This window comes from Cryptomeria japonica, chromosome 1 (assembly GCF_030272615.1).
Source record: "Cryptomeria japonica chromosome 1, Sugi_1.0, whole genome shotgun sequence".
NCBI classification, from domain to species: domain Eukaryota; kingdom Viridiplantae; phylum Streptophyta; class Pinopsida; order Cupressales; family Cupressaceae; genus Cryptomeria; species Cryptomeria japonica.
In genome coordinates, this window is record NC_081405.1 from 681,704,618 (window position 1) to 681,732,373 (window position 27,756).

Sequence of the window (27,756 nt, forward strand, 5' to 3'; positions counted from 1 at the left end):
CATGAGCTTGACCTCCTCTATGGTGACACTTGGCAAACCGCCAATTTGGAAATCGACGAGATCCACATCGTCGGCTCAGGTAGCAAGGATGCCTTCCCACTCGACTGCCTGGGTGAGGAAGTTGTCATCGATGGAGAGGAAGTTTGCAATCTTAGAAAGATCGCCTTTGTCAATCATCCCTGAATCTCGGAAGAAGCTTGTCTGAATCCTGGCTCTCAGGTTCTCTGCTTGTAAATGCTTCTCCCTTAGGCTTTCCTTCTGCCAGATCTCTGACGCCACCCGGAATACCTTGCCCAGGATCTCTCTAACCCTTGCCTCTGTCTCAAAACACTTGGTCTCGGATTTCTTCAGGACTTCAATCCGAGTGACCAGAGCATAGTACCACGTGCCGAAGTCGTACTTGTCTCCTGTCTGTATGATGCCTGCATCCACTAAGCTCTTCTTTGACATGCCTCGGATAACCTTTAGGTGAGGGAGTATTTCATTCTGAATTTCATCCACTTCTTCCCAATTGGATGATAGATCCTGGATATGATCAATCAACAAAGAAGTTGCCTCATGTGCTGATACTAAGTTTTCTACCAGGGTGTCAGAACATATCACAGCATCTGAAATCCACTCCTTTTCTTGAGTGTACGATCCCTTCATCTCATCATAGTCCTTCATTGATCCCTGTTGAAGAGGTTGTGGTGGAGTAGTTGGGACTTCATGGTTGAGCGGGCTGGTAAGATGGAGAACATACTTCCTCCACTGCTGGTTCTCTTCTTCCACTTTCTTTCTCTTTTCTTTCTCATGAGCCAACCTTGTCTTCAGAACATTACAGGAGTCATCAAAATATTGGACCTCCTAGTCCTGGGTAGGCTTACCCATCTCTATGGTGGTGATCTTGTAGTCATCTGCGGTGACATTGTCCCTAGTCTTCCCTTCTTTGGGCACTGCTATCTGGACTGTCTTGAATCCGGCATTGTCTCTTTGAATCAAGGAGAACTTCTTGGTTGGTTTGGGCGGTTTAGCTGCGGCGGGCTCATTCACCTTCTCCAGGAATGCTGCAGTAGCCTCCTCGGTTGAGTGGACCTCCTTGGGAACCTTGGCCTTTAGTCTTGCTCTCAGCCAATCAGGAATGGTTGATTGTTCTAGAGTATTCCGATCAAACTCATCGTCTGCTTCTCCTGGGTTTGCTAGTATGCCATCCAAGAAAATTATAGGGGCTTCATCCTGCCCCCTGTCTGGAGTTCGGAAGACCTTCTCCATCACCTCCTCAATTGGCTGAGAAAGCACTCTTACTTCATCATCACTCACATAGATATTTATCTCTTGTTCCCCAATTGTACTCTGATCAAGCGCAATGGAAGTAGCACTTAGGATGGAGTGACTTTCGCTGGATTCTCTTCTCTCAACTACAGCCCTTTTCCCTGTGCCCTTTGTGGAGCTTCCACCCAACTCCTTTCTCTTTCGAGATCCAACACTTTTCAGATTCTGAGCATCACCGACGGAGGTACAAGGGTGGATGGACAGAGTATCATCCACTCCCATTAATTCATAAGTTAGAACCATACCTTTGGCCTTCAGCTGTTTTGTCTTTTCAGATGCCCACCACCTTGAGTATTCAAACACTTACCTCATGAGGTCTGCTAGATCTGATTTTTCTCCCTCTGTCCAATCTATCAAGACTAAAGGTTCATTCTTCATCTTCTCAAAACCTGGCTGATGAAGTTCTAGGCTTTCTTCCACCTGATCGGCAACTTTGAACACTTCCGTTGCTCTCACCATGCTTAGAGGAATTCTTGACCAAAACCTCTTCCGGATCTCGAAACTATCGGCTGCATTAGCCCAGTAGTCTTCCAGATCTAGTCTGTGCTCAAACGTTGTCCCTTCGATCTTCTTTATGCTCTGGAATGGATTGAAATCTTTTCTTGCCTTGTATTGGTAAAAGGGATACCAAGCCAGTTCTTTCTCAGTGGTAGCTGTAGCTTGTGATGATGGACATGTTTCCAGCCCATTACCAATTGTAAGTGAGGATGTGCCTGCCTTCTTCTGCTTATCCCTTTGAATCACTATATACTCCTCCAATTGTCTCACAACCTCGAGCAACACCACTCGGTTGGTAGGGTAAGCTGGAAGCTTGTATGGAGGACCAGAGAATCCCTGAATTCGGAAGTAAGTGAACTTTGGATATTGGATGTACCAACACCCAAACCGACCGATGAAGTCCATAGACTCTTGAGAGAGCCTCTGGTGCAAGCCACCTTGAAGGGTCCGGGTAATGTGCATTAGGAAGGCATCATTCACCCTTTTGAAATGGAACTTCTCCTCCATATGGAGCTGGGGATAGCAATCATATACCGGAAATTGGTTCTCCTTGTTCCCAATTTCTCCTCTCTACAAGTGAGACCTCTGTACCTGTAGGTCCTGGCCAAAGAATAGAACAAGTAAGAAATCATGAAGAAAGTCCTATTTGCCTCCAGATTCCTTAGCTAGCTTTCTAAACTGTCGCTGATCATACGGGCCCAGTCTATCATTTTTACTCCATTGATTATTTCATTAATGAAATAATACATCCAGGGTTCGAATGGAGCTCCCTGAGGATTTCCTATTATTCTATTGAGTAAGACAATCATGTCCCCAATGTCCTCCTTGAAGTATGCTCGCACTAGGCTTTTTCTCTGGAGTTTAGAGGCGCCCTTCCTCGGCTTGTCTAGCCAGGAATGATTAACTATGGCATCATATTCTTCCAGGTGATCATGGTACAGACTGTCAGCTTCGTCCTTGGTCATATATACTGTGTTGTGGTACTTAGGGATCCTGAAGGCCTCTCTGATGGCCTCATCGCTGACATTCGCCAACACTCTTCCATCAGGTGCAACAATATCCTTACTGATGGGGTTGTAGTGTTTGGCACATTCAACTACTAGTTCATTGCACTGCATGGTGGGGAGGAAGCCGGCAGCGTGCACGATACCACTCTTCATCATTTTCCGTGCAATGGTGGTAGGCACAAGGTTGTCCAGACCAAACATTCGCTTCTTAAACTCCCTCAGATTGATGTGTCTGAGGTTGGTGTTGCTGATGTTCTTCCACTTGGAAGTCATCCTTGACTCTGGAGGAGCATCTTTATCTACCTGGAACTTCATGGTGCTCAAGACCTGCAGATGAATGATAAAAACTTTAAGTTAGAAAGAATTCTGCAGAATTTCGAAAAAAATAAAATAAAAAATAACGGGGCCGCGAAATGGCTAAGTGTTGGAAAATTTTCATTTTTTTACTCTCATTACTTAGCCACAAAAGTTGAATTTTCACCTCCAGACCCTCAGCCTTGAAGCTGGTTGAAGTCACCATCAAATGTTAAAACTTTCGAAAATTTTCATACTTAGCCAAAAAAAAATTGAATTTTCACCTCCAGACCCTCAGCCTTGAAGCTGGTTGAAGTTACCATCAAATGTTAAAACTTTCGAAAATTTTCATACTTAACCAAAAAAATTGAATTTTCACCTCCAGACCCTCGGCCTTGAAGCTAGTTGAAGTCACCATCAAGTGTTTAAAATTTTCGAAAATTTTCATACTTAGCCCAAAAAAATTGAATTTTCTTTCTCCAAAATCATTTATTAAATTCTAGAAAAATATTCAGAAAATTCACAATTTTAATTTTACCTCTGACTTGGCTAGACTTTTCTCCAAAATATTGAGAAAATTCAGAAAAGATGCCTTTCTCCAGAAATTTGTAAGCCTTCTGCCAAAATATTGTCCGACTTCCAGCAATATCTAGATTTTCCTCCAGATGATCTTCAAACTGACATACTTTACTAAGCTCTCCTTAGTAATGTTGAACTTCTTGGTGTAATAATGAATTTGATAATGAAGTATTTGTAGACAAGTTTTAAGAAAAACCCTTAAAATCATCCAACTCATACTTCTAATTCTAAAAAAAAACTTTCTATTTTGATTTAAGTTTGAAGATATTCATTAATCCTCCAATATTCCCTTTCAAAAAAACTTTCCATTTTGAATTAATATCTCAATAAATTTTTAATATTCCCTCAATATTCTCAAAAAAAACATTCCATTTTGGATTTATTTTGAGGATTTTTTTTTTTATTTAGATATTTCTTCATTTTGGATTTTATTTTGAAATCTCTGTGGATTTTGTGACATCATGTTGACTTTGTTTGACCTTCCATGTGTAGGTTGATTTTCAAATTTTATTTCCATCTTTTTCAAATTTTGGCGATTTTAGCCAACCTCTCCAAGGTATGGCGGACTTTGTCTAGAACTCCTTCGTGGCCTCTATTAACGTGAAAAAAATTGACTAAGGCATTGGGGCGGACTTTGATGTTGACTCCTCCATGGCCTCCTTTACCTTGGCGGACTTTGGTGGTCTCTTCATGGCCCCTTCAACCTTGGGCGGACTTTACCTTGGCCTCTTCATGGCCCCTTCAACCTTGGGCGGACTTTACCTTAGCCCCCACATAGCCTCTTCAACCTTGGGCGGACTTCTAGTGCTTCTCCTCATTGGGCGGACTTTGATCACTCCTCCTCCTTAGCCTCCCAACCTTGGGCGGACTTTGGAGAGTGCTCCTTCGTGGCCCCTTCAAACTTGGGCGGACTTTAGCTTGTTAGCTCCTTCATAACCCCTCTTCTTGCTTGGGCAGACTTTAGACTACACTCCCACCTTGAGCGGACTTCAACCTTAGCACCCATGTGACCTCTCCAACCTTGGGCGGACGTCAACCTTAGCCCCTTCATGGCCTCCTTCTTCCTTGGGCGGACTTCAACCCTGGCCTCTTCATGGCCCCTTCAACCTTGGGTGGACTTTACCTTAGCCCCCACATGGTCTCCATCAAGGTGGGGCGGACTTTGGAGTTAGCGCCTTCATGGCCTCCATCAAGGCTGGGCGGACTTTAGTGTCTTCTCTATCTTGGGCAGACTTCTAGTGCTTCTCCTCCTTGGGCGAACTTTGACTTAGCCCCCACATAGCCTCTTCAACCTTGGGCGGACTTCAACCTTAGCCCCCACATAGCCTCTTCAGCCTTGGGCGGACTTCTAGCTTGGCCTCTTCATGGCTGGGCAGACTTTGAAGTTGCCTCCTTCATGGCCCCTCTTATGCCTTGGGCAGACTTCAAGCCTTGCACCCACATGATCTCCTAAGGTGGGGCGGACTTCAAGCCTTGCTCCTCCATGGTCTCCTTAGGTGGGGCGGACTTCAGAGTGGGCACCCATGTGACCTCCAAACTCATGGCGGACTTTAGGCAAGGCGCCCACATGACCTCCATTGGCATGGCGGACTTTAACCTCAGCACCCACATGACCTCTTCATCCTTCGTGATGGGGTTTGAACCTGCAGAAACACTTCAAAACCCTTGTTAGCCAGACTTAGAAGAATTTTCAAAGAAATTTCAAAATTTCATAGTTTAATCTAATTTAATCGGATTAACTTGAAATTTGAAATCCGTGCTTAGGTGGATCATCTGAAAAAGCAAAGAGCCTAAAATCTAGGGATTTTAGCCTTTTAGGTCAACACTTGGAATTTTCGAGATCTGGTTGGAGCTGGTCGATGGTGCAAGTGTAAACCCTAGGTTTGCATCCCGGAAAAAGCAAAAAGCCTAAAATCTAGGGATTCAACTTTTTTAGGTCAAAACTTGGAATTTTCGAATTCCGGTCGAAGCTGGTCAGTGGTGCAAGTGTAAACCCGAGGTTTGCATCCCGAAAAAGCAAAAGCCTAAAATCTAGGGATTTAGCTTGTTTAGGTCAAAACTTGGAATTTTCGAATTCCGGTCGAAGCTGGTCAGTGGTGCAAGTGTAAACCCTAGGTTTGCATCCCGTAAAAGCAAAAAGCAGACATCCCTAAAAAATAGGAAAAAACTTTCTAAAAATAGCCATATCGGGGATCGGGCTAAAAATGCCAAAAACGAAACTTCCTAAAAAATAGGAAATAAACAAAACGACAAACTTTCTAAAAATAGAAAGTTGTCCAAATCGATTGCGATCTTCGTCCTTTGGCCTCTCTAAGCACTCTGGTGGTGTTCACACTTCGGAATCACATAACCTGCAAAAACTAACTTTCAATCGTCAGGGCCTGAAATGCTCTGAACTGGACAAGGCTTGGTGAAACTGCAGCAAAAGGTCACAGGACACTAACAAAATCCTAGAAAGCAGGAAAAGAGAGGGTCCCCATTTGCAATGGGGCGATGTGTGGAAAAGGTCACAACATGTTGATGTTATTATACCAACAGGAGATATCGCTGCTGTATATATATGCGATTTCTTTATTTTTCTCTAAACTGTGTGTTGGTATCGCACTTTATTTACTCTTACCTTAATCACTGTCTTATAACATATGATCACTTTATATACTAATCGGTTGTTAGTATTCTTTATTCCCATACGATTAGTTATACTTATATCGGGTTGTTAGTCTATTGCAACCTTTTATCTATAGTCGTGTTTGTTCCAACTGAGAGTCATGTCATTTCATGTGACATTGACTGGTATTTATATCCCTTGATAGGGGTTATTGGAGAACACTAGATAGGGCGGGTAACATATACAGTGGTGGGCATATAGATGATCGTGAAGTTATATGCAGCACATGCGATACCTGTGAAAAACAACAATTTTGCCCATCATTTGTAGCCTTTATCTTTCCTCTATTAGAATGATATCCCCTCACAACATCAACCATAGCAGTAAGCAACAAATCGGATTGATCTATTGTAGATTCTAAAGGCATAACTTTAACTTTTTCCTCACCCTCCCTAAAAAGGATTATTTTCACAAACCTTTAATCCATGTCCAATCATGCCTAACAAATGGTCACTAACCCTATTGTGTAAGATGCTACCCTAAATTGCAACCCAATTTTTTGCACTTCTTTCACCCACACAGCTATGAAGGTATTTTGTCAAACAGTTGGCACCCTCACTGATTGTATTCTTAACCATGTCATGATAACAAACAATTTGCTCGATGGTTTTAATGTATTGTTTTAAAACTTGCAAGGGATGGATCATATTTTAAAATACTATTTATTCTGCCATTAAATGCTACTCAGAAAACACATTTATTTATAAAACTGAAACAAAGAGCAAGAGTAAGCTCCAAAGTCTCAAACCTTTAATTGCATAACCAGATTGTAATTGTTATTAGCAAGATTTCTGCAGTCTTACTCAAAATACAACAATCCGAAAGTAAGATGATGGTGCCCAGCAGTCACTAAACCATTAAAAGAAGTTTCAACCCACAAGGCTCAGTTATGACAGTGCCTATCCCTTCACAACAGCAGCAATAATGAGTATAGCATTTCATATTTGTTCAGAAAGTGCTCTCGAGTCCTGAAATGGAGCTCAATCAGCCCCATGTCCCTTGGTTAAACCTCACAATCTTAGATTTATAGCATGGCCAGCAAGAAGCAATAACAAGGCCGATAAGATGAAGGTTTACTTTCCAATATGGCATCCAATCTGAAAGAATACTTGCTCAACTCTAAATCTCCCAAGAATGGCATCCAAAGCCATAGGAAACCCTTCATAAACCATGGTGTCCTTTATATAATATCAATTCAAATCGCAACTATAATAAAACTAAAAGCAATTTAAAAACAACCAAACAAGTGATAAACTTCAGTGCTCATCAATTTCTAGTGCCCCCAAGCAAGGAACCCTTGAATGGCGTCCTCTTCTTCATATTTGCAAAACTTTCAAAAATGTGAAACTTGCTTGTAACTTCATCAAGAGAATAGCTCACAAATTAGAAAACCTCAATCTTTGAATGCACTATGAAATACCTATAACATATCTCCAACAAACACCAACCAGAGTAGATCTTTCACTACCATAGCTAGTCTTCTTCAAGAGGATTTTTGTCCTTAAAAAAGTTGAAATGGACCAAGTCTAAATCTCCAAAACCATGCAAGGTTTTCTTAGAGAAAAATATTAGAAAAAATAAACTCAGTATACCAAATGAACTTTCTATCCCCTCTTTCATAAGCTTTTTAGGGAACTTTCCAAAAACTTCCTTTTAGAATCACTTCATTAATATATTAAGCCTCTTAACTCCAAAAAGTGATTTAATTTACTTTATAAACATTTCCAACACTTAAAAGTCACTTTTTAAGCGTCTCGACATTTAAAACTTTCTGTTCTCTTTCCAACAAGCTATAACATTGAGGCACCTGATAAAATATTTTAATTAAAATGGCAGCCATTGTGAAATTAATTAAATATAGCTCAATAATGCACCCAATTAGTGACAATGGTCAAAACGCATCGAAATTGAAATTTGAATGTGTAGGAGAGGTCTTGATGATGAAAGATGATAAATGGACCCGACTGGGCGACTTACCAAAAATAGACTCTCCCTTCATATAACTCTTTTAAACCATTTGAGCTCATTGGTAAGATTAAATTACCCCTCTAAACTAACTGAAACAAATCTAGAAAGTCAATGACCACTACATTACTAAAGAGCCTGAAAATGGGGACATTACAATCTATCGTTCCCAAAGATTGCTTGTCCTCAAGCAATGCCAATACAACCCCACAATCATCAAATTGATCCAGATTGAAACCAAGAACGATCTCAAGGTCTAAACCTAGGAGATCTATAGTACCAACATCTCAAAGCACTGTCCTGGAGGGTACCAAGACAAGAGACCTCCTAATAACCACCGATAAGAAGAGCAATCAGATATGCATAGACTCAATCAACTCCTCAAAGAATTGCTCTTTGAAAGAACCAAACTGATGCACCATAGGAGTAAACTCTAGAAAGTCAACATTGGCTCTCACATCCCCAACAGCTACTGGACTGCAAACCAATGTGATCCCAGGGTTCCAAGTCAATCTCAGAAAAGATCCACCATGCTGACACTGTGCCACTCTAATCATAATTGACAATCCATTGTGTCCAAACTACACCCTCCTCTTTTGGAACCCCAAAAAGTAATCATCATCAATAACTAAGCTGAAACACTTGTGAGTGTTGAAATCTAAACCATAAAACTTCTCCTGCTAAAGCATCTCAGTAAGGTCCATAATTGCAATCCTTGTACCTAACACAATCTTGAGAATAGGTAGGAAAGTCTGCTCGGCCTAATACGATCCTCATCATAACTCCTCATGATATCATGTAGTGTCACAATTGCAAATGCGAACTTCTCCAATCCTCTTGTTCCAACTCCAAGGGCCTATGAATGATGAACCAAAGCATGCAAAAGTTCACTAAATTGAACCAACAAAGAGAGTAAACTATCAATGTTTATATCACAAACATTCAAAAGATAAACTTTCTGAGTTTGGAAGGTCTGAAGTAAACAATAATCATTGTTGTTCAAAATTGAAAACAACAATGTAAAATCTGATTTTAGTGCTCAACACAAAGGACAACAACACTACCAATGAATTTCCCAAGTATAAGCATGGGTAGTAAGCATTGTGCTGCACCAAATTAACATAGAAGTGGCTGGGAAACACCTCCAAGCAATCTCTGATTGAAAACCTTCACTTCCTTGACAAAGAATTTGTGCCAAATCCCTTGAATGAGAATAAACCATATTGTAAAGTGACTGACTTGCAACCAAACAACAAGCTCAAAACTGAAATTCTGATCCATTCTTTGCCAAGGAACACTCCCAAAAGTGACCATTCATTCATTGCTCCAATCCTTACTTAAAATCTCTCTTCAATCCATTTGTAGATGCGCAAATGGAATCACCAAATTGCTGGAAAGGAAAAGAACAGCACTATCAATACTGAAATTTTCATCTTTATACCTCCAAAGATCATACCTACCTGAACCAAAAAGCTCCATCAATCCTTGTTGAGGATCCCAAGTGTGAATACTCTCTAACATACCTAGAAAGATACACATCACAACTGTAAGTGCCATCCATAACATCATGCACATCAAGCAAGTTTGTGACACTTTTCGTAATCTCTTGTAACCCATTCACGAAAGCATCGACAACTAAGGTGCAAGGAACAATTGTTGCCTTCAAAACCAAGCCCAAAGAAAGATTAGTATAAGATAAAACAACACAAGACTCAATCCAAAAATGGATTGTCAATCATGTGAATGTCATGTTTAGTCCTTCCTTTAGAGCTACACAAGTAATAGGCTTGAAATCTCCTTTCCATGTAGCTGTTCTGAAAATTCCAGCAAGCTCAATAACATTGTCTGGAAACTTTTCAAAGTCTGAAATGTATGTCTCCATGAATCAATTCATCCAATGAAGAGGAAACATCAGCAACTACAATTGAAGGGCATTCATTACAACTCATCAACTCAAATAATTTGTGAAAAGTCCCACTTGTTGGACCACTCCAAAACTCAAGACCAAACTTCATACAGGAATGATGCAACTCAAAGCAAGTACCAACAAGGAAATAACTCTCAACTGAAATTTTCAACTTGCGAACCCAAGTTACCTTCCAATTACTCACGTAGTTCGGAATGATGATGCCTCTTAGTGTCATATCACTCCAAATACGGTCTTCATCTATCTCCTCATTTGCACATTTCATATCTAGCGGTCTCCCAGGAGGGTGACCAATCACCTAATGATGTTAACTGTGATCAACATTAAACTAGAAATCATAGTCCAACTCAAGTCCCGAATCATCTCCTGGATCCCATATCTTGCTATTTTCACCAAGTGTGACACTACAACTAGGAGTTGTTCCATCATCAAACTAAAAAAGTGGATTCTCATATGTCATATCATCACCCATCTCAAACAATGGGCTATCAATGGATACCACAAATTGATTCTTCTCATGTCCATGCAAAGAAGAGTACTGCTGCCATGATGAAAACCAAAATCCGATCATATGTTACACAAACACATTTTAGCAATAATTCCATAGCTGTCCTGAGACTTGTGTGCCTCTTTAACATCAACTTGATGAAGATGCTCAATAATAGAATTAACAATCTCATGACGTGTTTGCTCAGAATCAACTCCAAGTAATAATAAATTGGATTTGCTTTCAAGCCTTTCATCTGAAAGTATGCTTTCATCATGACCTTAATCTAAAGGAACATTAATGAACTCATCACAAGAAGCATCATAAAAGTCATTAGTCTTAGAAACATCACCTGATGAATCTGAAATTGGATCCAAGGTTACTCAATCTAGCATAAGGTCTGATTCCTGCAAATTTTTAAAGTATGGCAAACCTTTTAGAAAAATTTGGATTTTTAATATCAACAAGATCCCGAAAACTATCTACAATCAGCAGCATTACCTCTTTCATTGTAATATCAATTATCATCATAAGGGGCTACAGGAGTTACAATCCTCATTATATCGCTTAAAAAAAAAGTAACCATCACTTTTATCTCATCATCTGTATGTCTCAACCACTTGTGTTGACCCAAAGAAGTCACTCTAGGAATAAGAGCTATCTGCAATGATTGAGAAGGTGACTGCTCAACAAGGATCAAACGTTCTTCTATTTTTTTCAATGTGACCAAAGCATCATCCCTTGGTTGAAATAGAATACCGAGTTTACCACCTGAATCATAGAGTAATCTTGCCAACCATTTTCTATCTTCTGTTGCCAGCCATGCTTCAAACTGAAAGTCAATTTTCTGAATTACCCAAAGGCTGGAAGGATCTTTAGTTCTGATACCACTGTAAGATACCACCCCAAATTGCAACCCAGTTTTTTCCAGTTCTTTCAACCATTCAGCTATGAAGGTATTTTGCCAAATAGTTGGCACCCTTATTGATTGCATTCTTAACCATGTCACGATAACAAACAATTTTCTTGATGGTTTTAATGTCTTGTTTTCAAACTTGCAAGTGATGGATGATATTTTGAATGATACTCGAAATTGCTGAATAATGTATGCAACTTGATAAAGAAAATACCATTGTCAATATTCAAATAACAGAACTACAAAGGTCTGATCTGATTTTAAAATAATACTTATTCTGCCATTAAATGCTGCTCAGAAAAGACATTTATAAAACTGAAACAAAGAGCAAGAGTAAGCTCCAAAATCTGTAACCTTTAATTGCATAACCAAATTGTAATTGTTATTAGCAACACTTTTGTAGTATTGCCCAACAGTCACTAACCATTAAAAGAAGTTTCAACCCACAAGGCTCAGTTATGACAGTGCCTATCGCTTCACAATAGCAATAATAATGAGTATAGAATTTCATATTTGTTCAGAAAGTACCCTTGCATCCTAAAATGGAGCTCAATCAGGCCCCACGTCCCTTGGTGAAACCTCACAATCTTAGGTTTTTAGTGCAGCCAGCAAGAAGCAATAACAAGGTGAATAAGATGAAGATTTTAGTCCTCTAAAATATGGTGTCCAATCTGAAATATACTTGCCCAACTCTAAATATCCCAAGTATGGTGTCCAAAGCATGGTTACAAGACTCGGACTCAGCAAGCTGATTTTTGACTCGGACTTGGACTTGGCACCCAGACTTGGCCAAGACTCAACAAATTGAAAAACCCAAGAAATTCAATTTTAACCTGTTTCATGCATCCTCTAATAAATAAACATTAAAGACACGATAATCTCATCAAATAGAAGCACATACACAAGTTTACATTGATCACATAAGTATAAATGCAAATTTTAGGCTTGCGTTGAAGGAAATAAGCTAAACTAAATAACACATTAGAAATATAGATAGTGTCAAATGTCTACAAAATTCATGGAATATGAAATCCATGTCATCAAAAGTTCAAAACATATATCAAGTTCAACATATAGCTAGAGCCTAGAAGTATAAGGCTCAAACGAGCCAATATCAGTGATCATTGATCACTTGACCCCGCAATTGTCCTACGTGTGCGCCTAAGATAGGTCCTGGAACGTTCTGTAGCCATGATCTCTGCTTGTGTCTGAGGCTCAGTGACATCCACATCCTCATCCTCATCCACATCATCCTCGATCTCGGGTTCCTCCAATGGGTCTCCTCGTGCTCTAGCCTCCTCTGCCACCGCTACTGCCTTTGCCTCTCGATCCACTTGATCAACCCATTCTAAGTCTTCATCACTGAAGACAGGATCATCAAGCTCAGTGTTCCACTCTACCTGTGGATCAACCTCCTCTAAAGTGAGGAGATGTGTCAGTGCCCAAGATCTGTCTGTGATGGAGGCGAAGGTTGTAATGAACAAACACAAGATCATTCAACTTTTGCAACACCAACCTATTGTGTTTTTTGGAGTGAATACGCTTGAACATGCTCCAATTGCGTTCACATCCTGAAGCACTACATGGCTGGCTCAAGATATGAACTATAATCTTTTGTAGATTTGGCACCTTATTACCAAACATCTCCCACCATGCATCTAAAACAAAAAAATAATAAAAATTATTTCTATTCTAACTTTGAGTTTATGATAATGGTAATAGAATCATAGATAGAAAAGTTTAAGATTTAAATTTTAAACTATGCCTTGATTAGATTTTTACTTGACATCATTTGTGTCCGGTTATGCTTGCATATGTCTCATTGTGCATTCCTAAACATCTCTATCTCACGGACTATGTGTGCTCCAACTAATGAATCAGGTGACATTCACTCTACAACTTCATAAAGCCCACTCCACACCTCATCATCGGCCTTGAAATTTGGGCGAAATTGGAACACCAGATTAAGGTAGTAGGCAACTGCATGTATAGGCCTGTGAAGCAGATTGTGCCATCGTTGATCAATGACCTCCCATATGGGACCATACTTAACTTGATTCCTTGAATAAATGGCTCTAATGGCCTTCTTCACCTTGTCCATGCCCTCATAAATGTAGCCCATTGTGAGCTTCTCTCCATCAACAACTCAAAGGAGAACAACAAGAGGCTCTATGAACTGTGATCACAAGTTGAAAGTTGCAACATTAAACTTTAAGTTTTAAGTTTTCAATAAACAAGTGTGAATAAAAATAAGGAAATGGAATGGAAATGAGAACAAAAATGAAAAATATAATAGATAATTACCTGCACAATCTCCTTGGCCAGTTGCCAAAAGCTATGCTCTTCAAAAACCTGATCAGCTGTCTCAATCCCTGCAGTGGTCGTTGCATATGATGATGCCGTCCGCTCCTCACTTACAAAAACGCGTTTCGATCCGCCCTTGGATTGAAGCAGCAATTGCAGTGTGATAAAATTTGTTGCAAATCAGGTAATTCCTAGACGAGACAACTCTTTCTTATTAGTGAAATTTCTCACAAGGTTGAGGATCCAAGCATGATTTTATATATATTTAAAAATATTCCTTCCAGTCTCTACACATGTTTTAATCCATGGAATTTTACCAAGATCCTCCAATATGAGGTCAATGCAATGAGTAGCACAAGGGGTCCAAAACAAGGTGGGGTGCCTCTCCATAAGAAGTTTACCTGCATTATCAGTCACTATTTGCACCACATTCTCCTCACCCACATCCTCCAACACTTCCTTCGACACCCCACAAAGATATTCAACATTTTTTATATTCCCTGAAGCATTGATTGACTTCAAGAACACTCTGCTATCTAAGAAAGAAAAAAAAAAGAGATTTAGTAAGATAAAAATTAAAAAACTTCGTCACTAAATCAATGACAAATATACTTTACAAAATACAAAGTACAATTACCTAATGAGGAGACAAGAAAATTCAACGGTGCTCTATTTCTTCTGTCGGTCCAACCATCAGTCATGATGATGCAACCCTTCCTCCATATCTCATGCTGCTCGACAGTTTTGTCTTTAAAATCAGCCACCTTTTGATTCAAACCATTTGTCATCTACCATTAGGGGATTTAAACCCTTGATCACAACCAGTAATGGCATCTACCATAATTTGCCAGTATGGAGACCTAAAACAAATTAAATAAACGGAATAAGTATTTACTTGTAACTTTAAAAATTAAAATAATCCATGTGGCACACTCTTAAATTCTCAATTTCTTAAAAGCAAAAAAATTAAGACATAGAAATCAAAATACTAATGAATACCTCGCTCCATGAAATGGAACGTTGTTGTAGAACCAAAAGTCTCCAATTGCCATTTTTGTAGCATCATGCTTCTCCTTATTCCAACCCGTGCTCTCAAGCAATGGTTGGACACCCGGAGTCGTGCGTGTAACAATAAGTGAGTCTAATGTGGATTTATTTTTACGAATGTGAGGCCCAATGCTCACACTCGCGCTACCACTACTTCCAGAGCCAAGGAATGGAGGTCGAGAATTTGAAGAAGCCTTTCCACCAATGGCTGCCATTTCTTCCATTTGCTTCCTTTTTAGTTCTTTTCTCTCTTCAAATTCCTCTAATTGAGCTTGCACTTCACGAATAGCCTCAAGGGGTGCTCTTTTGCATGGTTTTGTATCATGGCATTCTATTTGTGCAATGTGATATTTTAGCCGGTTAATACCTAAGTTACCAGTTCTTTGGGTATTGGATTGGGTCCAGGTCCTGGTTCGTGCCCAGTCCTGGTCCGGCCCGGGTTTGACCTGGGTTCCACCCGGGCCCTTCCCAGGTGGCCAGGTTCCCTGTGGGTCCTGCGGCCCGGGTGGAACCTAGGTCGAACCCAGGAGGAACCGGGTGAACCCAGGCCCGTGGGTTCCCAAAAACGGGGCCCACGGGTCAAAAACCAATAAAAAAGTACTTTAAAAAATAGTTAATTAATAATTAAACCCTAATTCGCCCCTTTACGATGCATTTCATGCATCAAAACATTCATTCAACTCATTCTATTTGCATTTTTGAAGATTTTTTCTCTAAAGCCGGGTTTCTTAGTTTTTGCATTTTTCTTCGAAGGTAGAGACTATGAAGATGTGAGACATGCATAAAAGGCATAGGAATCACTGGAGAAGGAAGATTTAGCCATCAAAGGTGAGTGAATTGGAATTTTTTACAAGTTTTCAAGAATTTTTTAAAGTTTTTTTCAAATTTTTTAATTTTTTAAAAAAGTTTTTCTAAAATTTTTTAAATAAGTTTTGTATATTTTTTTACACTTTGTATGCATGGTATGGGGTTATAATGCCAAAATTTTATCAATTTTTTTCAATAATGTTGTGTTTTCTCTTTTTATTTTAGGTGCATTATTCATATAATCATACATAATGGCTGAAATTGGAAGTGCAAGTGCAAGCTCTAGTTCAATTGCCCATGCCCGAATTGAAAATAACCCCTTTAAAATTGATCAAGATTCACCACTTTGGCATTGTACAACAATGATCAAGCAAGTGTCTGGTGGTGGGGGTTTTGTTTGGAAGTGTAACTATTGTGGCACTGAGTATACCAGCTCATACTATCGAGTGAAATGCCACCTTTGTTTCATCTTCGGGCGTGAAATAAAATTTTGTAAGGGATCAGATGGCAAGGGGCTGCCAAAAGCTCTAGTTTTGGAATATATTAGAGAACAAGAGGAAGCTACTAGGAGAAGTGGCAAAGCAAAGACTGATCATCCTCTTGTCCAGTCAAGCTCGAAGACTACGTGGCCTTCTAGTAGTATTGGCTCCACAAGACCAGCCGGATCGCATCCTTTCATGCCAAAACCACCAGTTGCTCCACTAGAGAATCAAAATGTTGTGGCTTCATGGAAAAGAGGCCCATTGGATACTGCCTTCAAAAATGAAATGAGAGAGATTGCAGATCAGAGCATTGGGCGTTGCATTTATGGCAATGGGCTTCCTTTCAACCTTGTTAGATCACCTTACTTTCAGGACATGGTACATACCCTTTGCAACACACCTTCTGATTATGTTTGTCTAGGGTATGAAAAGGTGAGAACCACCTTATTGGCAAAGGAGAAAGCATCCGTAGAGTCACAGTTGAAAGTCATCAAAGATACATGGCCGGAAATAGGTTTGACCATCGTTTCTGATGGATGGAAAGATTGTAAAAATAGGCCATTGATCAATGTTATACTAGTGTGCCCTAAAGGGGCAATGTTTTTGAAAGCGGTGGATTGTGAGGGGCAAGTGAAAGATGCAAGTTTCATTGCCAATATCCTCATAGAATGCATTGACATGGTGGGCCTCAAAATGTTGTCCAAGTCATAACGGACAATGCTAAAAATTGTAGGGCAGCAGGGACTATAGTGGAGGCTACATACGGTCACATCTTTTGGAAACCATGTGCAGTCCACTCACTCAATTTAATCATGCAAAAGATTTGCACACAAATTGATTGGGTGAAAAAACTGTATGAGGAGGGCGAGGAGATTCAAATGTTTGTGACTAATCATCATATGTCACAAGCCATTTTTAGGACCTTCTCCAAGTTGGAGTTGTTGAAGGTAATTACTAATTTAAATTTTTAATTTTTAATTTTTTAATTTTTTATAATTGATATATGTTGTGTATTTTTTTATGTCATGTTAGGTAGCTGAAACACGATTTGCATCTCACACACTCGTCTTAAGACAACTTGTGAAGGTGTGAGAGGCCTTGAGTTCTATGGTCATCAACAGATTGTGGAGTGTATGGAAGCAAGCCCAAACAGAAAGAGCTCTAAAAGTAAGAGCATTGATCCTTGATGAGAAATGGTGGGATAATGTGGAATGTGTTTTGAATTTCACTGAGCCCATCATGAGCATGATTAGGTATGCTGATACTGATCGCCCATGTTTGGGTGAGATTTATGATGGCATGGAGTGCATGGTGGAGAAAATAAGAGAAGTAATAAAAAGAAAAGTAAATGACCCAACAGAAACATTTTTCAAAGTTGTGCAGAATATTATTGTTGACCGTTGGAACAAGATGACCAATCCCTTACATCTCTTAGCATTTGCTTTGACACCAAAATTTTATAGTGCAGAGATGCTTGCAACACCAAGGAGGGTACCACCATATACAGATGCAAAGGTTGCTTCTGGCTATAGAGCTGCCTTTAAAAAGATATATCAAGATGAGGAGACAAGAAATGTTGTCATGAAGGAGTTTGGCCAATTTGTATCCACAAAAAATCATGATGTTGTAGCTCTCAATGCTAGATATGGGATGGATGTTGATGAGTGGTGGTATGTACATGGTCAAGGCTCCGTTTACTTGCAGCCTCTTGCAATTAAACTTCTCTCCCAAGTATGTATCTTTTTATTTTTTATAGTTTTCCAATTCCATTTGATGCTATCATATTTTTATTTTATAATTTATAAATTTCTAATAATGTTTTAACTTTTAACAGGTTGCAAGTTCTTCTTCAGCTGAGCGGAATTGGAGTACATACTCCTTCATCCACTCAGTCAAACGTAATCGTTTGGGTGCAAAGAGAGCTGAGGATTTGGTCTACGTACACTCCAACCTTCGTTTGTTGTCACATAAGGACCTTGAATATAATGTGAGTGCAACAAGGAATTGGGATCTAGCCCCTGAGTGTGCTGATTTAGATGCTACAGTTGCACAACTTGCCCAAGTCTCTATAGACGAGGCAGCTATGGAACTTGAGAGAGACTTGGCTAGTGGATGTGACATTCCATTCGATAGTGGTTCAATTGATGCTGGATTTGAACCACTTGATGACCTTGGGCTTGGGTTGGATGGTTCAGATGAAGATGAATATGGAATTTAAATCCCATAGATGGCTTGTAATTTGAATTTTTATTTGTGTCATGACATATTCACATTTTGAAACTTGAATCAGTTGAAACTTGAAACTTGAATATTATCTTTTTTGCAAATTATGAATATGATATTAGACTTTAGTTATTAGTTTACTGATAATATTTGCGATATATGGATATTTATTGGCATTGGCAATTATGGATTTATGATTTATGATTTATGTATGGAAAGTCACATTGTATATTTTATTTTTGTATGGATTGTATATATTGAAGATATATATAATATATGTGTATATATATAAATTTATAATTAATATATGTATATATGTACGGACGAACCCGTGCTCGTACCCAAGAATTTTTTTTTTTTGCCGAACCCGAACCCGAACCCGAACCCGAACTGGTAACTTAGGTTAATACCTCCCCCATTATATTTTGTTTTGCAATGAATACATGTTACTTCTTTTTTTGAACCGGGGATGCCATGTTTCCAAGCCTTATCCTTTCTAACTGGGGCTGCCTTTGAGGCACCACTTCCACTAGGCCGAGACATTATGCTGCAATATATTATAAATGAAAAAAATCAGCATAATGTCTCTTATTCTAAATAAATTAAAAATTAAAAATAAACAATGGAAAGAAAAAACAAAACTAGGGTTTCAACTTTCATATTTTTCCCATCCATATAAAATAGAACAAAAACAAAACAAATGTACAAAATATGGAAATATGAAAGTAAGAAAATAAAAAAATTACAAAAAAATGATACTTACCTCTATAAATTTGCTAGAAACCTCTTCCGAATCCTTCTTTAACACCTTTAAATGCTTGAAGGCAACGTACAAACTTGCACAAACAATCAACAATTGCAATCTCCTCTTCAATCTATTTGTTGGTCTACTCTTCAATGCTTCTATTTGTTTCTCAAAACCCTCTTTTTCTCTCCTCCTTCTGTTTGCAAACAAGAAAAATGACTTTTTAGGGTGGGAGTCAAAACATATTTACCTTTTGTTTCATATTAAAACAAACACATTATTTTTTTTTGGCTTTTTTAATGTTGCCTGGGCATTAGAGTCCAGGGCTCGAGACTCAGCAAGTCTGTCGAGTCTGGCAGACTCGACGAGTATGCCCAAACCCGGCCAGACTTGACCGAGTCCGAGTCCATGGTCCCCTGGCCTTGACAGAGGCGACTTGCCTCGGGACTCGCCGAGTCTTGCCAAGACTCTGCTAGTCTTGTAACTATGGTCCAAAGCCACATGAATTCCTTCATAAACCATGACATCCTTTATACACAAGAATATCAATTCAAACTGCCACCATAATAATATTCCAAGCAATTTAAAACAAATGAGCAAGTGATAAACTTTAGTGCTCATCAATTTTCAGTGCCCCCAAGCAAGGAACCCTTGAATGACATCTTCTTCTGAATATTTGCAAAACCTTCGATAATCTAAAACTTGCCTGTAACTTCTTTAAGAGAATAACTCACAAATTAAAAAACCTTAATCTTTGAATGCACTGTGAAATACCTATAAGATATCTCTAACAAACACCAACTAGAATAGATCTTTCACTACCATAGCTAGTCTTCTTCAAGAGGGTTTTCATCCTTTGGAAGGCTGAGATGGACCAAGTCCAAATCTCCAGAACCACACAAGGTTATTGTTATCACAAAAGCTCGCACCCTTGTTGAGCTATCAACTCAACAACCTTGTGAAACATGGAAACAACCCCAAAATGTGGGACCTTGCGCAAGGGGGTTGAATCTCCGGAGAAGGCCGACTTCCTTCTCAATCCAGGTGCAGGTGTTGAACCAACTCAACACTTCAAAACTAACTCCTAGGCCTATCCTAACAAATTGCAGAGGTAAAGGGAAAAGAGAAATGCTTGAAATAAAAGGAGGTGATGCACCAAGAAGAGATTGTTCCTCTCCCCACCCGAACTGGCGCAGGGAATCAACTGAAATACCCAAGAGATGCACAAACTTCAATTTCATGAGTGACCAGAACGCATGTATGGAGGTTAGAATTTGCTAAGTGTTAAGAGGGGAGAAGGATTCCCACAAGTCACACTCAGAAAAACAAGTTAACACAACATATATGGAGAGAAGAGCCACAAAACATACACTTATGATAAGTTGAAGGAAGGTAAGAATGTAATTTCAATTCATTCAAAGGCCAAAGGCCAAACTTACAGTTGCAGAAATGCAAAAATAATTACGAGTCTTCAAGAGAAGAGAAAGAGCATAGGAAAGCTCAAGGCAGCAGTGAGAGAACACTTTACAATGAGGCTTAACAACCTTTATATAGAAATGTGGTTACAAGTGTGATCATGACCCCTGTATGTCAGTCTGGAAGTGCAGGGAAGTGCATGCACTTGACTTCTGTACATGCAAGCAACCTAGCCATACCCTGAAAAGGCAACCCTAAGAAGGTGGATTGACTGACCTTCCAAAGTCAGAATATGCAAACATGGCATAAGTCACTCCAACAAGCATGGCCCCATACCTCCCTTGATGGAAATCCCGCCAAAAACATTAAAAGCACCCTTGTAGCTCCACAAAAGAAGGTGAATAAGTCAAAAAAAGCTGTCGGAGCATTTAAAGCCTTGAGTGTTGATCACGCCATCCGGAAGTGTCGCCAACCAAAAGGAGTTTGGAAGACTTTGGAGACCTGGGTCACCGAAGTTGGGGGAACTTTGAAGACTTGCGTCATTGAAGTTGGGAAGACTTAGGAACTTGCGAACCTGGGGGTTCCGGAGTTCCGGGGTTGAAGACTTAGGAACTTGGGAACCTGGGGGTTTCGGAGTTCTGGGGTAGAAGAACTAGGAACTTGGGAACCTGGGGGTTCCGGAGTTCCGGGGTTGAAGACTAAGGAACTTGGGAACCTAGGGGTTCCAGAGTTCCGGGGTTGAGGAAAAAGGAACTTGGGAACCTAGGGGTTCCGGAGTTCCGGGGTAGAAGAACTAGAAACTTGGGAACTTGGGGGTTCTGGAGTTCCGGGGTTGAAGACTAAGGAACTTGGGAACCTGGGGGTTTCGGAGTTCCGGGGTTGAGGAAAAAGAAACTTGGGAACCTGGGGGTTCCGGAGTTCCGAGGTTGAAGACTAAGGAACTTGGGAACCTGGAGGTTCTAGGGTTGAGGAAAAAGGAACTTGGGAACCTGGGGGTTCCGGACTTCCCGGGTTGAGGAAGAGAAGATTTAGGAACTTCAGAGACCTGGGTCACCGAAGTTGGGAAGACTTGGGAACCTGGGGGTTCCGGAGTTCCGGGGCAAGAGAACAAGAGACCAAGGAAGGGAACTTTAGAACCTCGGGGTTCCGGAGTTCCGGGAAAGAGAGAGGAAGAGAAGGCTTGGGAAAGGAACTTCCGACAAGACAACACTTCATACTTCATGATTCCATCGTCTTCTCTTGATCAACTGAGGCAGCGCTGGTCCATAGAACATATCTCTGATCGGTTCTTAGTGATGGACCAAGGGTGTCAGAAAATGACAACAATTATCTCAAATAGAAATATAAAAAATAATAAACTCAACATACAAATGAGCTCTCCATCCCCCTTTTTATAATTTGTTTTGGGAACTTTCCAGTAACTCCCTTTTAAAATCACTTTATTAATTTATTAAGCTTTTAAATCCAAAAAGTGATTTCTGACACTTAAAAGACACTTTTAAGCTTCTCAACATTAAAAAATTTCTATTCTCTTTCCAACAAGCTATGACATTGAGGTGCCTGATAAATTATTTTATTTAAAATGACAATCTTAGTGAAATTAATTAAATATAGCTCAATAATAAACCCAATTAGCGAAATCAAAATTGAGGTTTGATTGCATAGAAGGGAACCTGATGATGGAAGATGATAATCAAACCGATTGGGTGACTTCCAAAAATAGCCTCTCCCTCCAAGAATCTTGAAGGCCAAACTAGAAGCCAAAAATAGCATCTGAAAATGTCATATGACTCTAATTAAACTCATTGGTAACATCAAATTACCACTCTAAACAAACTGACACAAACCCGAAAAATCAGTGGCCATTGGACTGCTAGAGAACTGGAAAATGGGGAGAAATATTGTAACACACATGGAAATTATTTTTACATAAATGGCACAGCCAATGTTTGGTCCCCACCTAAATTCTTGGACATGGTGTGAAGAAGAGGAAAAAAGATGGAAAACAAAGACTCAAATGCAATAAATTGAATTTTGAGCCTTAAACCTTGCCTCCCAATGCACCTCCAATTGAATGTAAGAGGTAGAGTGCCCAACTTGATAAGCCTTAAAAACAAACCTCGCAAAACCTCTTGTTGCACACCAAAGGTGTGTGCATGCTCAAGATGGGTGATTGTGGATATGTGGTTACTTTTCAAACTAGAAACATGTTTTATAGCAAAAAAAAATGTGTAAAACATGTTTTAACTGATGAGCACATGGTTATACTAAGAGAGGGGGGTGAATCAGTATGACAACTTTTATCAATAACAATAGCACCATTTACTTAATTTCAACAATCATGCATATCAAAAGAACACAATACACAATATTTACATGGAAAACCTTATGGGAGAAAACCACGACAAAATACTTGCCTATATAATGATCTTACAAATTTTGTAGACTTAATCTACTAGAGGCACCAACCCATCATTCAATTAATGAGAACTTTCCCACTAGAGGCAAAAACCCCTTATTCAATTCGTGCGCACTTGCCTACTAGAGGCACCGACCCCTCATTCAAATTTCCACCTTATCAATGTTGCTTCTTCAATAGATGATGGATAATGTTTTTCTCCACAACTTTTTCTAACAATTTCTTCTTCAAACTGCTATAATCTCTTCCTCAAATCTGCTATAAATTGATCACAAGTCTGCCACAAAATGATCACAATCTCCTTTTCAAAATCTGTTACAAACTCCTCATATTCTTTTCATCAAATCTGAAAATAATCCTTCTCATATATTTCTCTCTCTAGATCTGGTGTATATTGACTTACCTGCTTTGTTCACTCACTACACTCACAAAACTCTTCAATATGCTTCATAATTCTACTCCAAAGTCTTCTTTCTCTTTGCATGAAACCCTCCTCACACATCTTCACAATCGTGCTGATAGAGTCTACATAAATCTGCTTATAAAGTCTTCATAAGTCTGCTCACTATTTGGTAGGATATTACATTAAATTTCTTTACAATTCACATCTCACTATTCTCCTCTTATACCATTCAACATAACTCTTCACCAAGAGAGGTAACCCTTCATTAGCGTGCAATATTCTTCATATCAGAATTATAATCTTTTATATCTCACTCACCCTACTTTCTTTTTACACCACACACTCTTCGCACTATTCCACTTGAACGATCCACCTTTATATCTTTAATGATTCTATGAATGGATGCAACTCTTTGAAATGGATACAACTATTTGAATATCCATATCTTTCACTAACAAATCTGCCTTAACTCCTTATTAATTTCCTTGTGCTTGAATAATGGACTTCTATAAATTTATTTTTTATAATTCCACACTCACATTCTTTTTACATTTGACTATCACCTTTTACATCTTCACATCTTTATGCCTCTTCATTAAAAAATACATCTCATTGAATAGAGGTGAACTTTTGAAAAGACATAACCTTTTGTTAACAATTCCTTTTGATTGCCTTTTTAAAATGCTTTTATTTATCTTCAAATGAATCTAAATTTTATATCTAGTATATTTATTTTTTGCACACACAACTCACACTATCATCCCTCACTCAATGCTCTCTTTATATCTTTCCAAGAGAGGCAATTTCATTTAGAGACATCTCCTTTGAACTTTAAAAATTATAACTCTTCATTTCATATACTAATCACACCTCTTCATTAATAAATATATTTGAATGATATCATAATTTTCTAAACACAAATGTCTTATTACATTTCCATGTTCTTCTCTCCAACTTCTCTTTACCTTCATATCCTGCTTATGACTTTTCATGAAAGGAGGCATCCCTTTGAATGGAGACAACCTTTTATATAGGTATGACCATTTGTTAACTAACCACCTTTAATTCAAACCTTAATTTTCTCCCTTCTATAAATTTTTGCTCTTTATAAGATATTCCCTATTCTTAGTTGATAAGATCATTGTAAGATAAATTATTTCCTTCTTGATATCAAAGAATTAAGCTTTGACATCAATGATACCATGTTCGACAATCTCATCCATACTCTTTTGACATTAATGATGATATCTTTGCCAACAATCTCCATTGAGTGCCTTTGACATCAACGACAATATTTCCAACATTAACCAACATTTTGCTCACATTGGCGTTTTTACCCACATTTTTCCTAGGTTTATAAAAACTTGCGAGTTAAACTTGTAAAAACTCACAGAGAAAAAATAAACAAAGAGTACTTGGCAACTCGGAGAGTACTAGTAGAGTTTGCAAACTATGATCTTGATATCCCATGACTTGGGTGGAAGACACAAATCTGGTTTTAGATAGGTAGGGAGTTTTGGTGATTTGTAGATTCCTTGGTGGTGAGAAAACCAGATCATATAAACATGGAGGAACCAAGGTGATAGGATTGTGATTTCAAGACAGGTTTGGCAGGGATTTTTGGGTCTTAAGATCGTAAGAAATTGGTTAGGATGCTTGAATCTTGATTTGGATGAGGACATGTGTGGACATGCTTTGGAGCAAGCTCTTGACATTGCCATATTTGTTTGGATGAGGTAAGTGGGGAGTGATGATTTGCATTGCTAGGGATTAGTGCATGTATGGACTTTTCGAGTTGTTCATGTGGATGACAGAGGTCTTTTATATTAATGGATTTTTGATTTAATAGATTTGAGGGGCTCGAGGGATTTGGGATTAATGATTGTATGATGAGACATTTAGATGGCATAGGATTAGTGAGTAGGCTGACCCAACTTTCTTTGTGCTTTGTGGCTTATGATTCTTTCTAAATAGCCCTTGGCAAAAATCTCTAAAGAGGAATTGGTGGATTGGATTGCAAAGGTTTCAAGGATGAAGAAAATGTGTAATAGGTGGAGGCGACAAGGCACTCACATGAGATAGGCATGCTGGGTGATGAAAAACTTGTTTTAAAGATGGCTTTCCCTTGTCAATGTTGGGATAAGGATGACCAATGGATATGCATTTCAGTGCAACGAAATAGCTTATGCTAGCCAATTTGTAGTTTTGATAGTTGATGCCTGGGTGATTGCAGCTTGTGGAAAGCTTGCTTAAGGCATTGTCATCTATGGATTCATGAGTGTACTCATCTTGGTCCACAAGACTCTAATTATTGTCATAGGAATTATATTCTTCTTGATTGACAAAGATATCATTGTCGTTGTCATCATCATCATCATCATTGGAAAAGGTTGTTTTAGATATGTGAGGGGACTCATCAAGACAAAATGGAGCCATTTCTTTTGGATGTGGATTGCAATGGATGATGGGTGATGTGGATTTTTGGATTTAAAATTTGTTTTTGTAAGATTTGGTATAAAATGCTCTATACCATGCAAGGTTGGCCGAAGATTATAACCACCCAAGATCTAGGCACATCATAAAAGCACAAAGAATTATGCTATTCTATCAAAGGATGCAAATGATAGATAAAAATGCATTACAAAGGGGACCTCTTAGTTATATAGGCCAAGGTGAAAATAGGATTTCATAAGATTATGACGTGTGTCTTAATCTTATGACTTGAGACAACTAACTTGAGACAACTAACATGATAAATATTAAATGACCTAGGAAACAAGTAAATGTGATAAGGTAAGATTACGTGACAACTAAGACTTCTAGAAAGATTCCTAGGACTTATGTGTACCCAAAGTAAACTTAAGTAACATGTGTGAAGGGGACCCAGGTGATGAACTAGCTAGGTAAAATACCTCTTCCACACCAACACCCCCCTCCCCCCCCTTCTGTGCAACTTAGGGAGAATGTACACAAATGCAAATCATGCAAGATGTTATGATGGGTCTGTTTACCCTCTCGGGTGAATACCTTAAAGCACACAGATAAAACATGTAATGCAGAATAATAATGCCATAGACATTAGATAAAATATAAGAGATGTTATTCCATTCATAATCGTGTCTCACAAGTTACATTCGGAAGTATATAAAGATACCGAGGGGGTGTGAGCGCCAACCGTCGCACCGCAACTACCACCCCTCGGTTGCCAACTAACCAAGACAATTACAACTTAATTAACTAGTTTTATTTTCGTGTACAATATTGCCGCCAACATCATCCCCCCCCAAAAGAAAAGTCATCTCCAAGCGACTTACAACAAAATGGAGAATACATGGGGACTACAGAACCCAAAATCAAAACTAAGGGGGTGCAGAGGGCATCCCTGATGAAGAAGGCGCCAGTGGTGGTGTTGCGGTGGACGCCAAGCGCCCACGGAGCTCGTACACTTGCTCCGTCCTCCTCTTTAGATCCCGTTCCGCCACCATCTGCCGCTCCATGGCAGTCTTTACCATATAGGCTGCCTCCAACACTTCCTTATCCTTCTTGTCCACACTCTCCAATGCACTGACCAATCGAGTCTCCAACTGCTCTCTGGATGCCCTTTCCTCTTCCAACTGTATCAGCAAGGCAGACTTCGCTGCTACTAAAGTGTCCATTGCTGTTTGAGTCTATGCCACGGTAGCCTCCAGCTCCCGAAACCTGGCAGTCAGCTCCTCTCGAGTTGTCACTGCTGCTACCCGCAAGGCCTCAACTGTGGTTGCCGTCTGTTGTGTCCTCCGAAGCTCAAGATAACCTTCGCGGAAGGCCTACTCCACCTCTCTCACCAACGACTGCATCCAGGTCTCGCCACCCCCCCTCAGTCAGGCGCCAAGCCTCCAGCATTGCCAGGCTCTCCGTCTCAAGCCACCCGACACACTCAAAACACCTCTCAAACTCCTCTCTACATCCGGTGCGGGCAAAGGCTAACAACCTCTCCATCCGCTCAACCATGGCGGCATCCGCCTGGAGTGTGGCAGATCATACAAGCCGTTGTGCTCCCAGAGTCATCTCAATAATGAACTGCTCCAACTCTCTTGTACCCTGCTGTACTCCCATAGGCACCCCCTCCTCTCTGTAAGGACTGGTTACTACAACTGCAGGGGGTGACGCAGCCCTCTGAAGCGCCCTACTGCTCGAGGAACTCCCTTCCTCTAGATCAATAATATCCAAGGAATGCATGGTCCTGCTTGGAGATAGAGCAGCCTCTCCCGTCGGTGCC

General features: G+C 39.6%; 1 protein-coding gene and 1 long non-coding RNA gene across 5 annotated transcripts in view; both read right to left on the bottom strand.

Annotated features, from left to right (window-relative positions):
* LOC131044844 (uncharacterized) overlaps positions 1-27,756 on the bottom strand; it is a 201,678-nt gene that overhangs the window by 11,514 nt on the left and 162,408 nt on the right. The window lies entirely within an intron of this gene.
* Positions 13,450-14,810, bottom strand: LOC131876339 (uncharacterized). Its single transcript, XR_009372600.1, has 4 exons — positions 14,594-14,810; positions 14,358-14,492; positions 13,957-14,147; positions 13,450-13,828 (listed from the first exon to the last, which is right to left on the bottom strand). It is a non-coding gene; the product is annotated as an uncharacterized LOC131876339 (long non-coding RNA).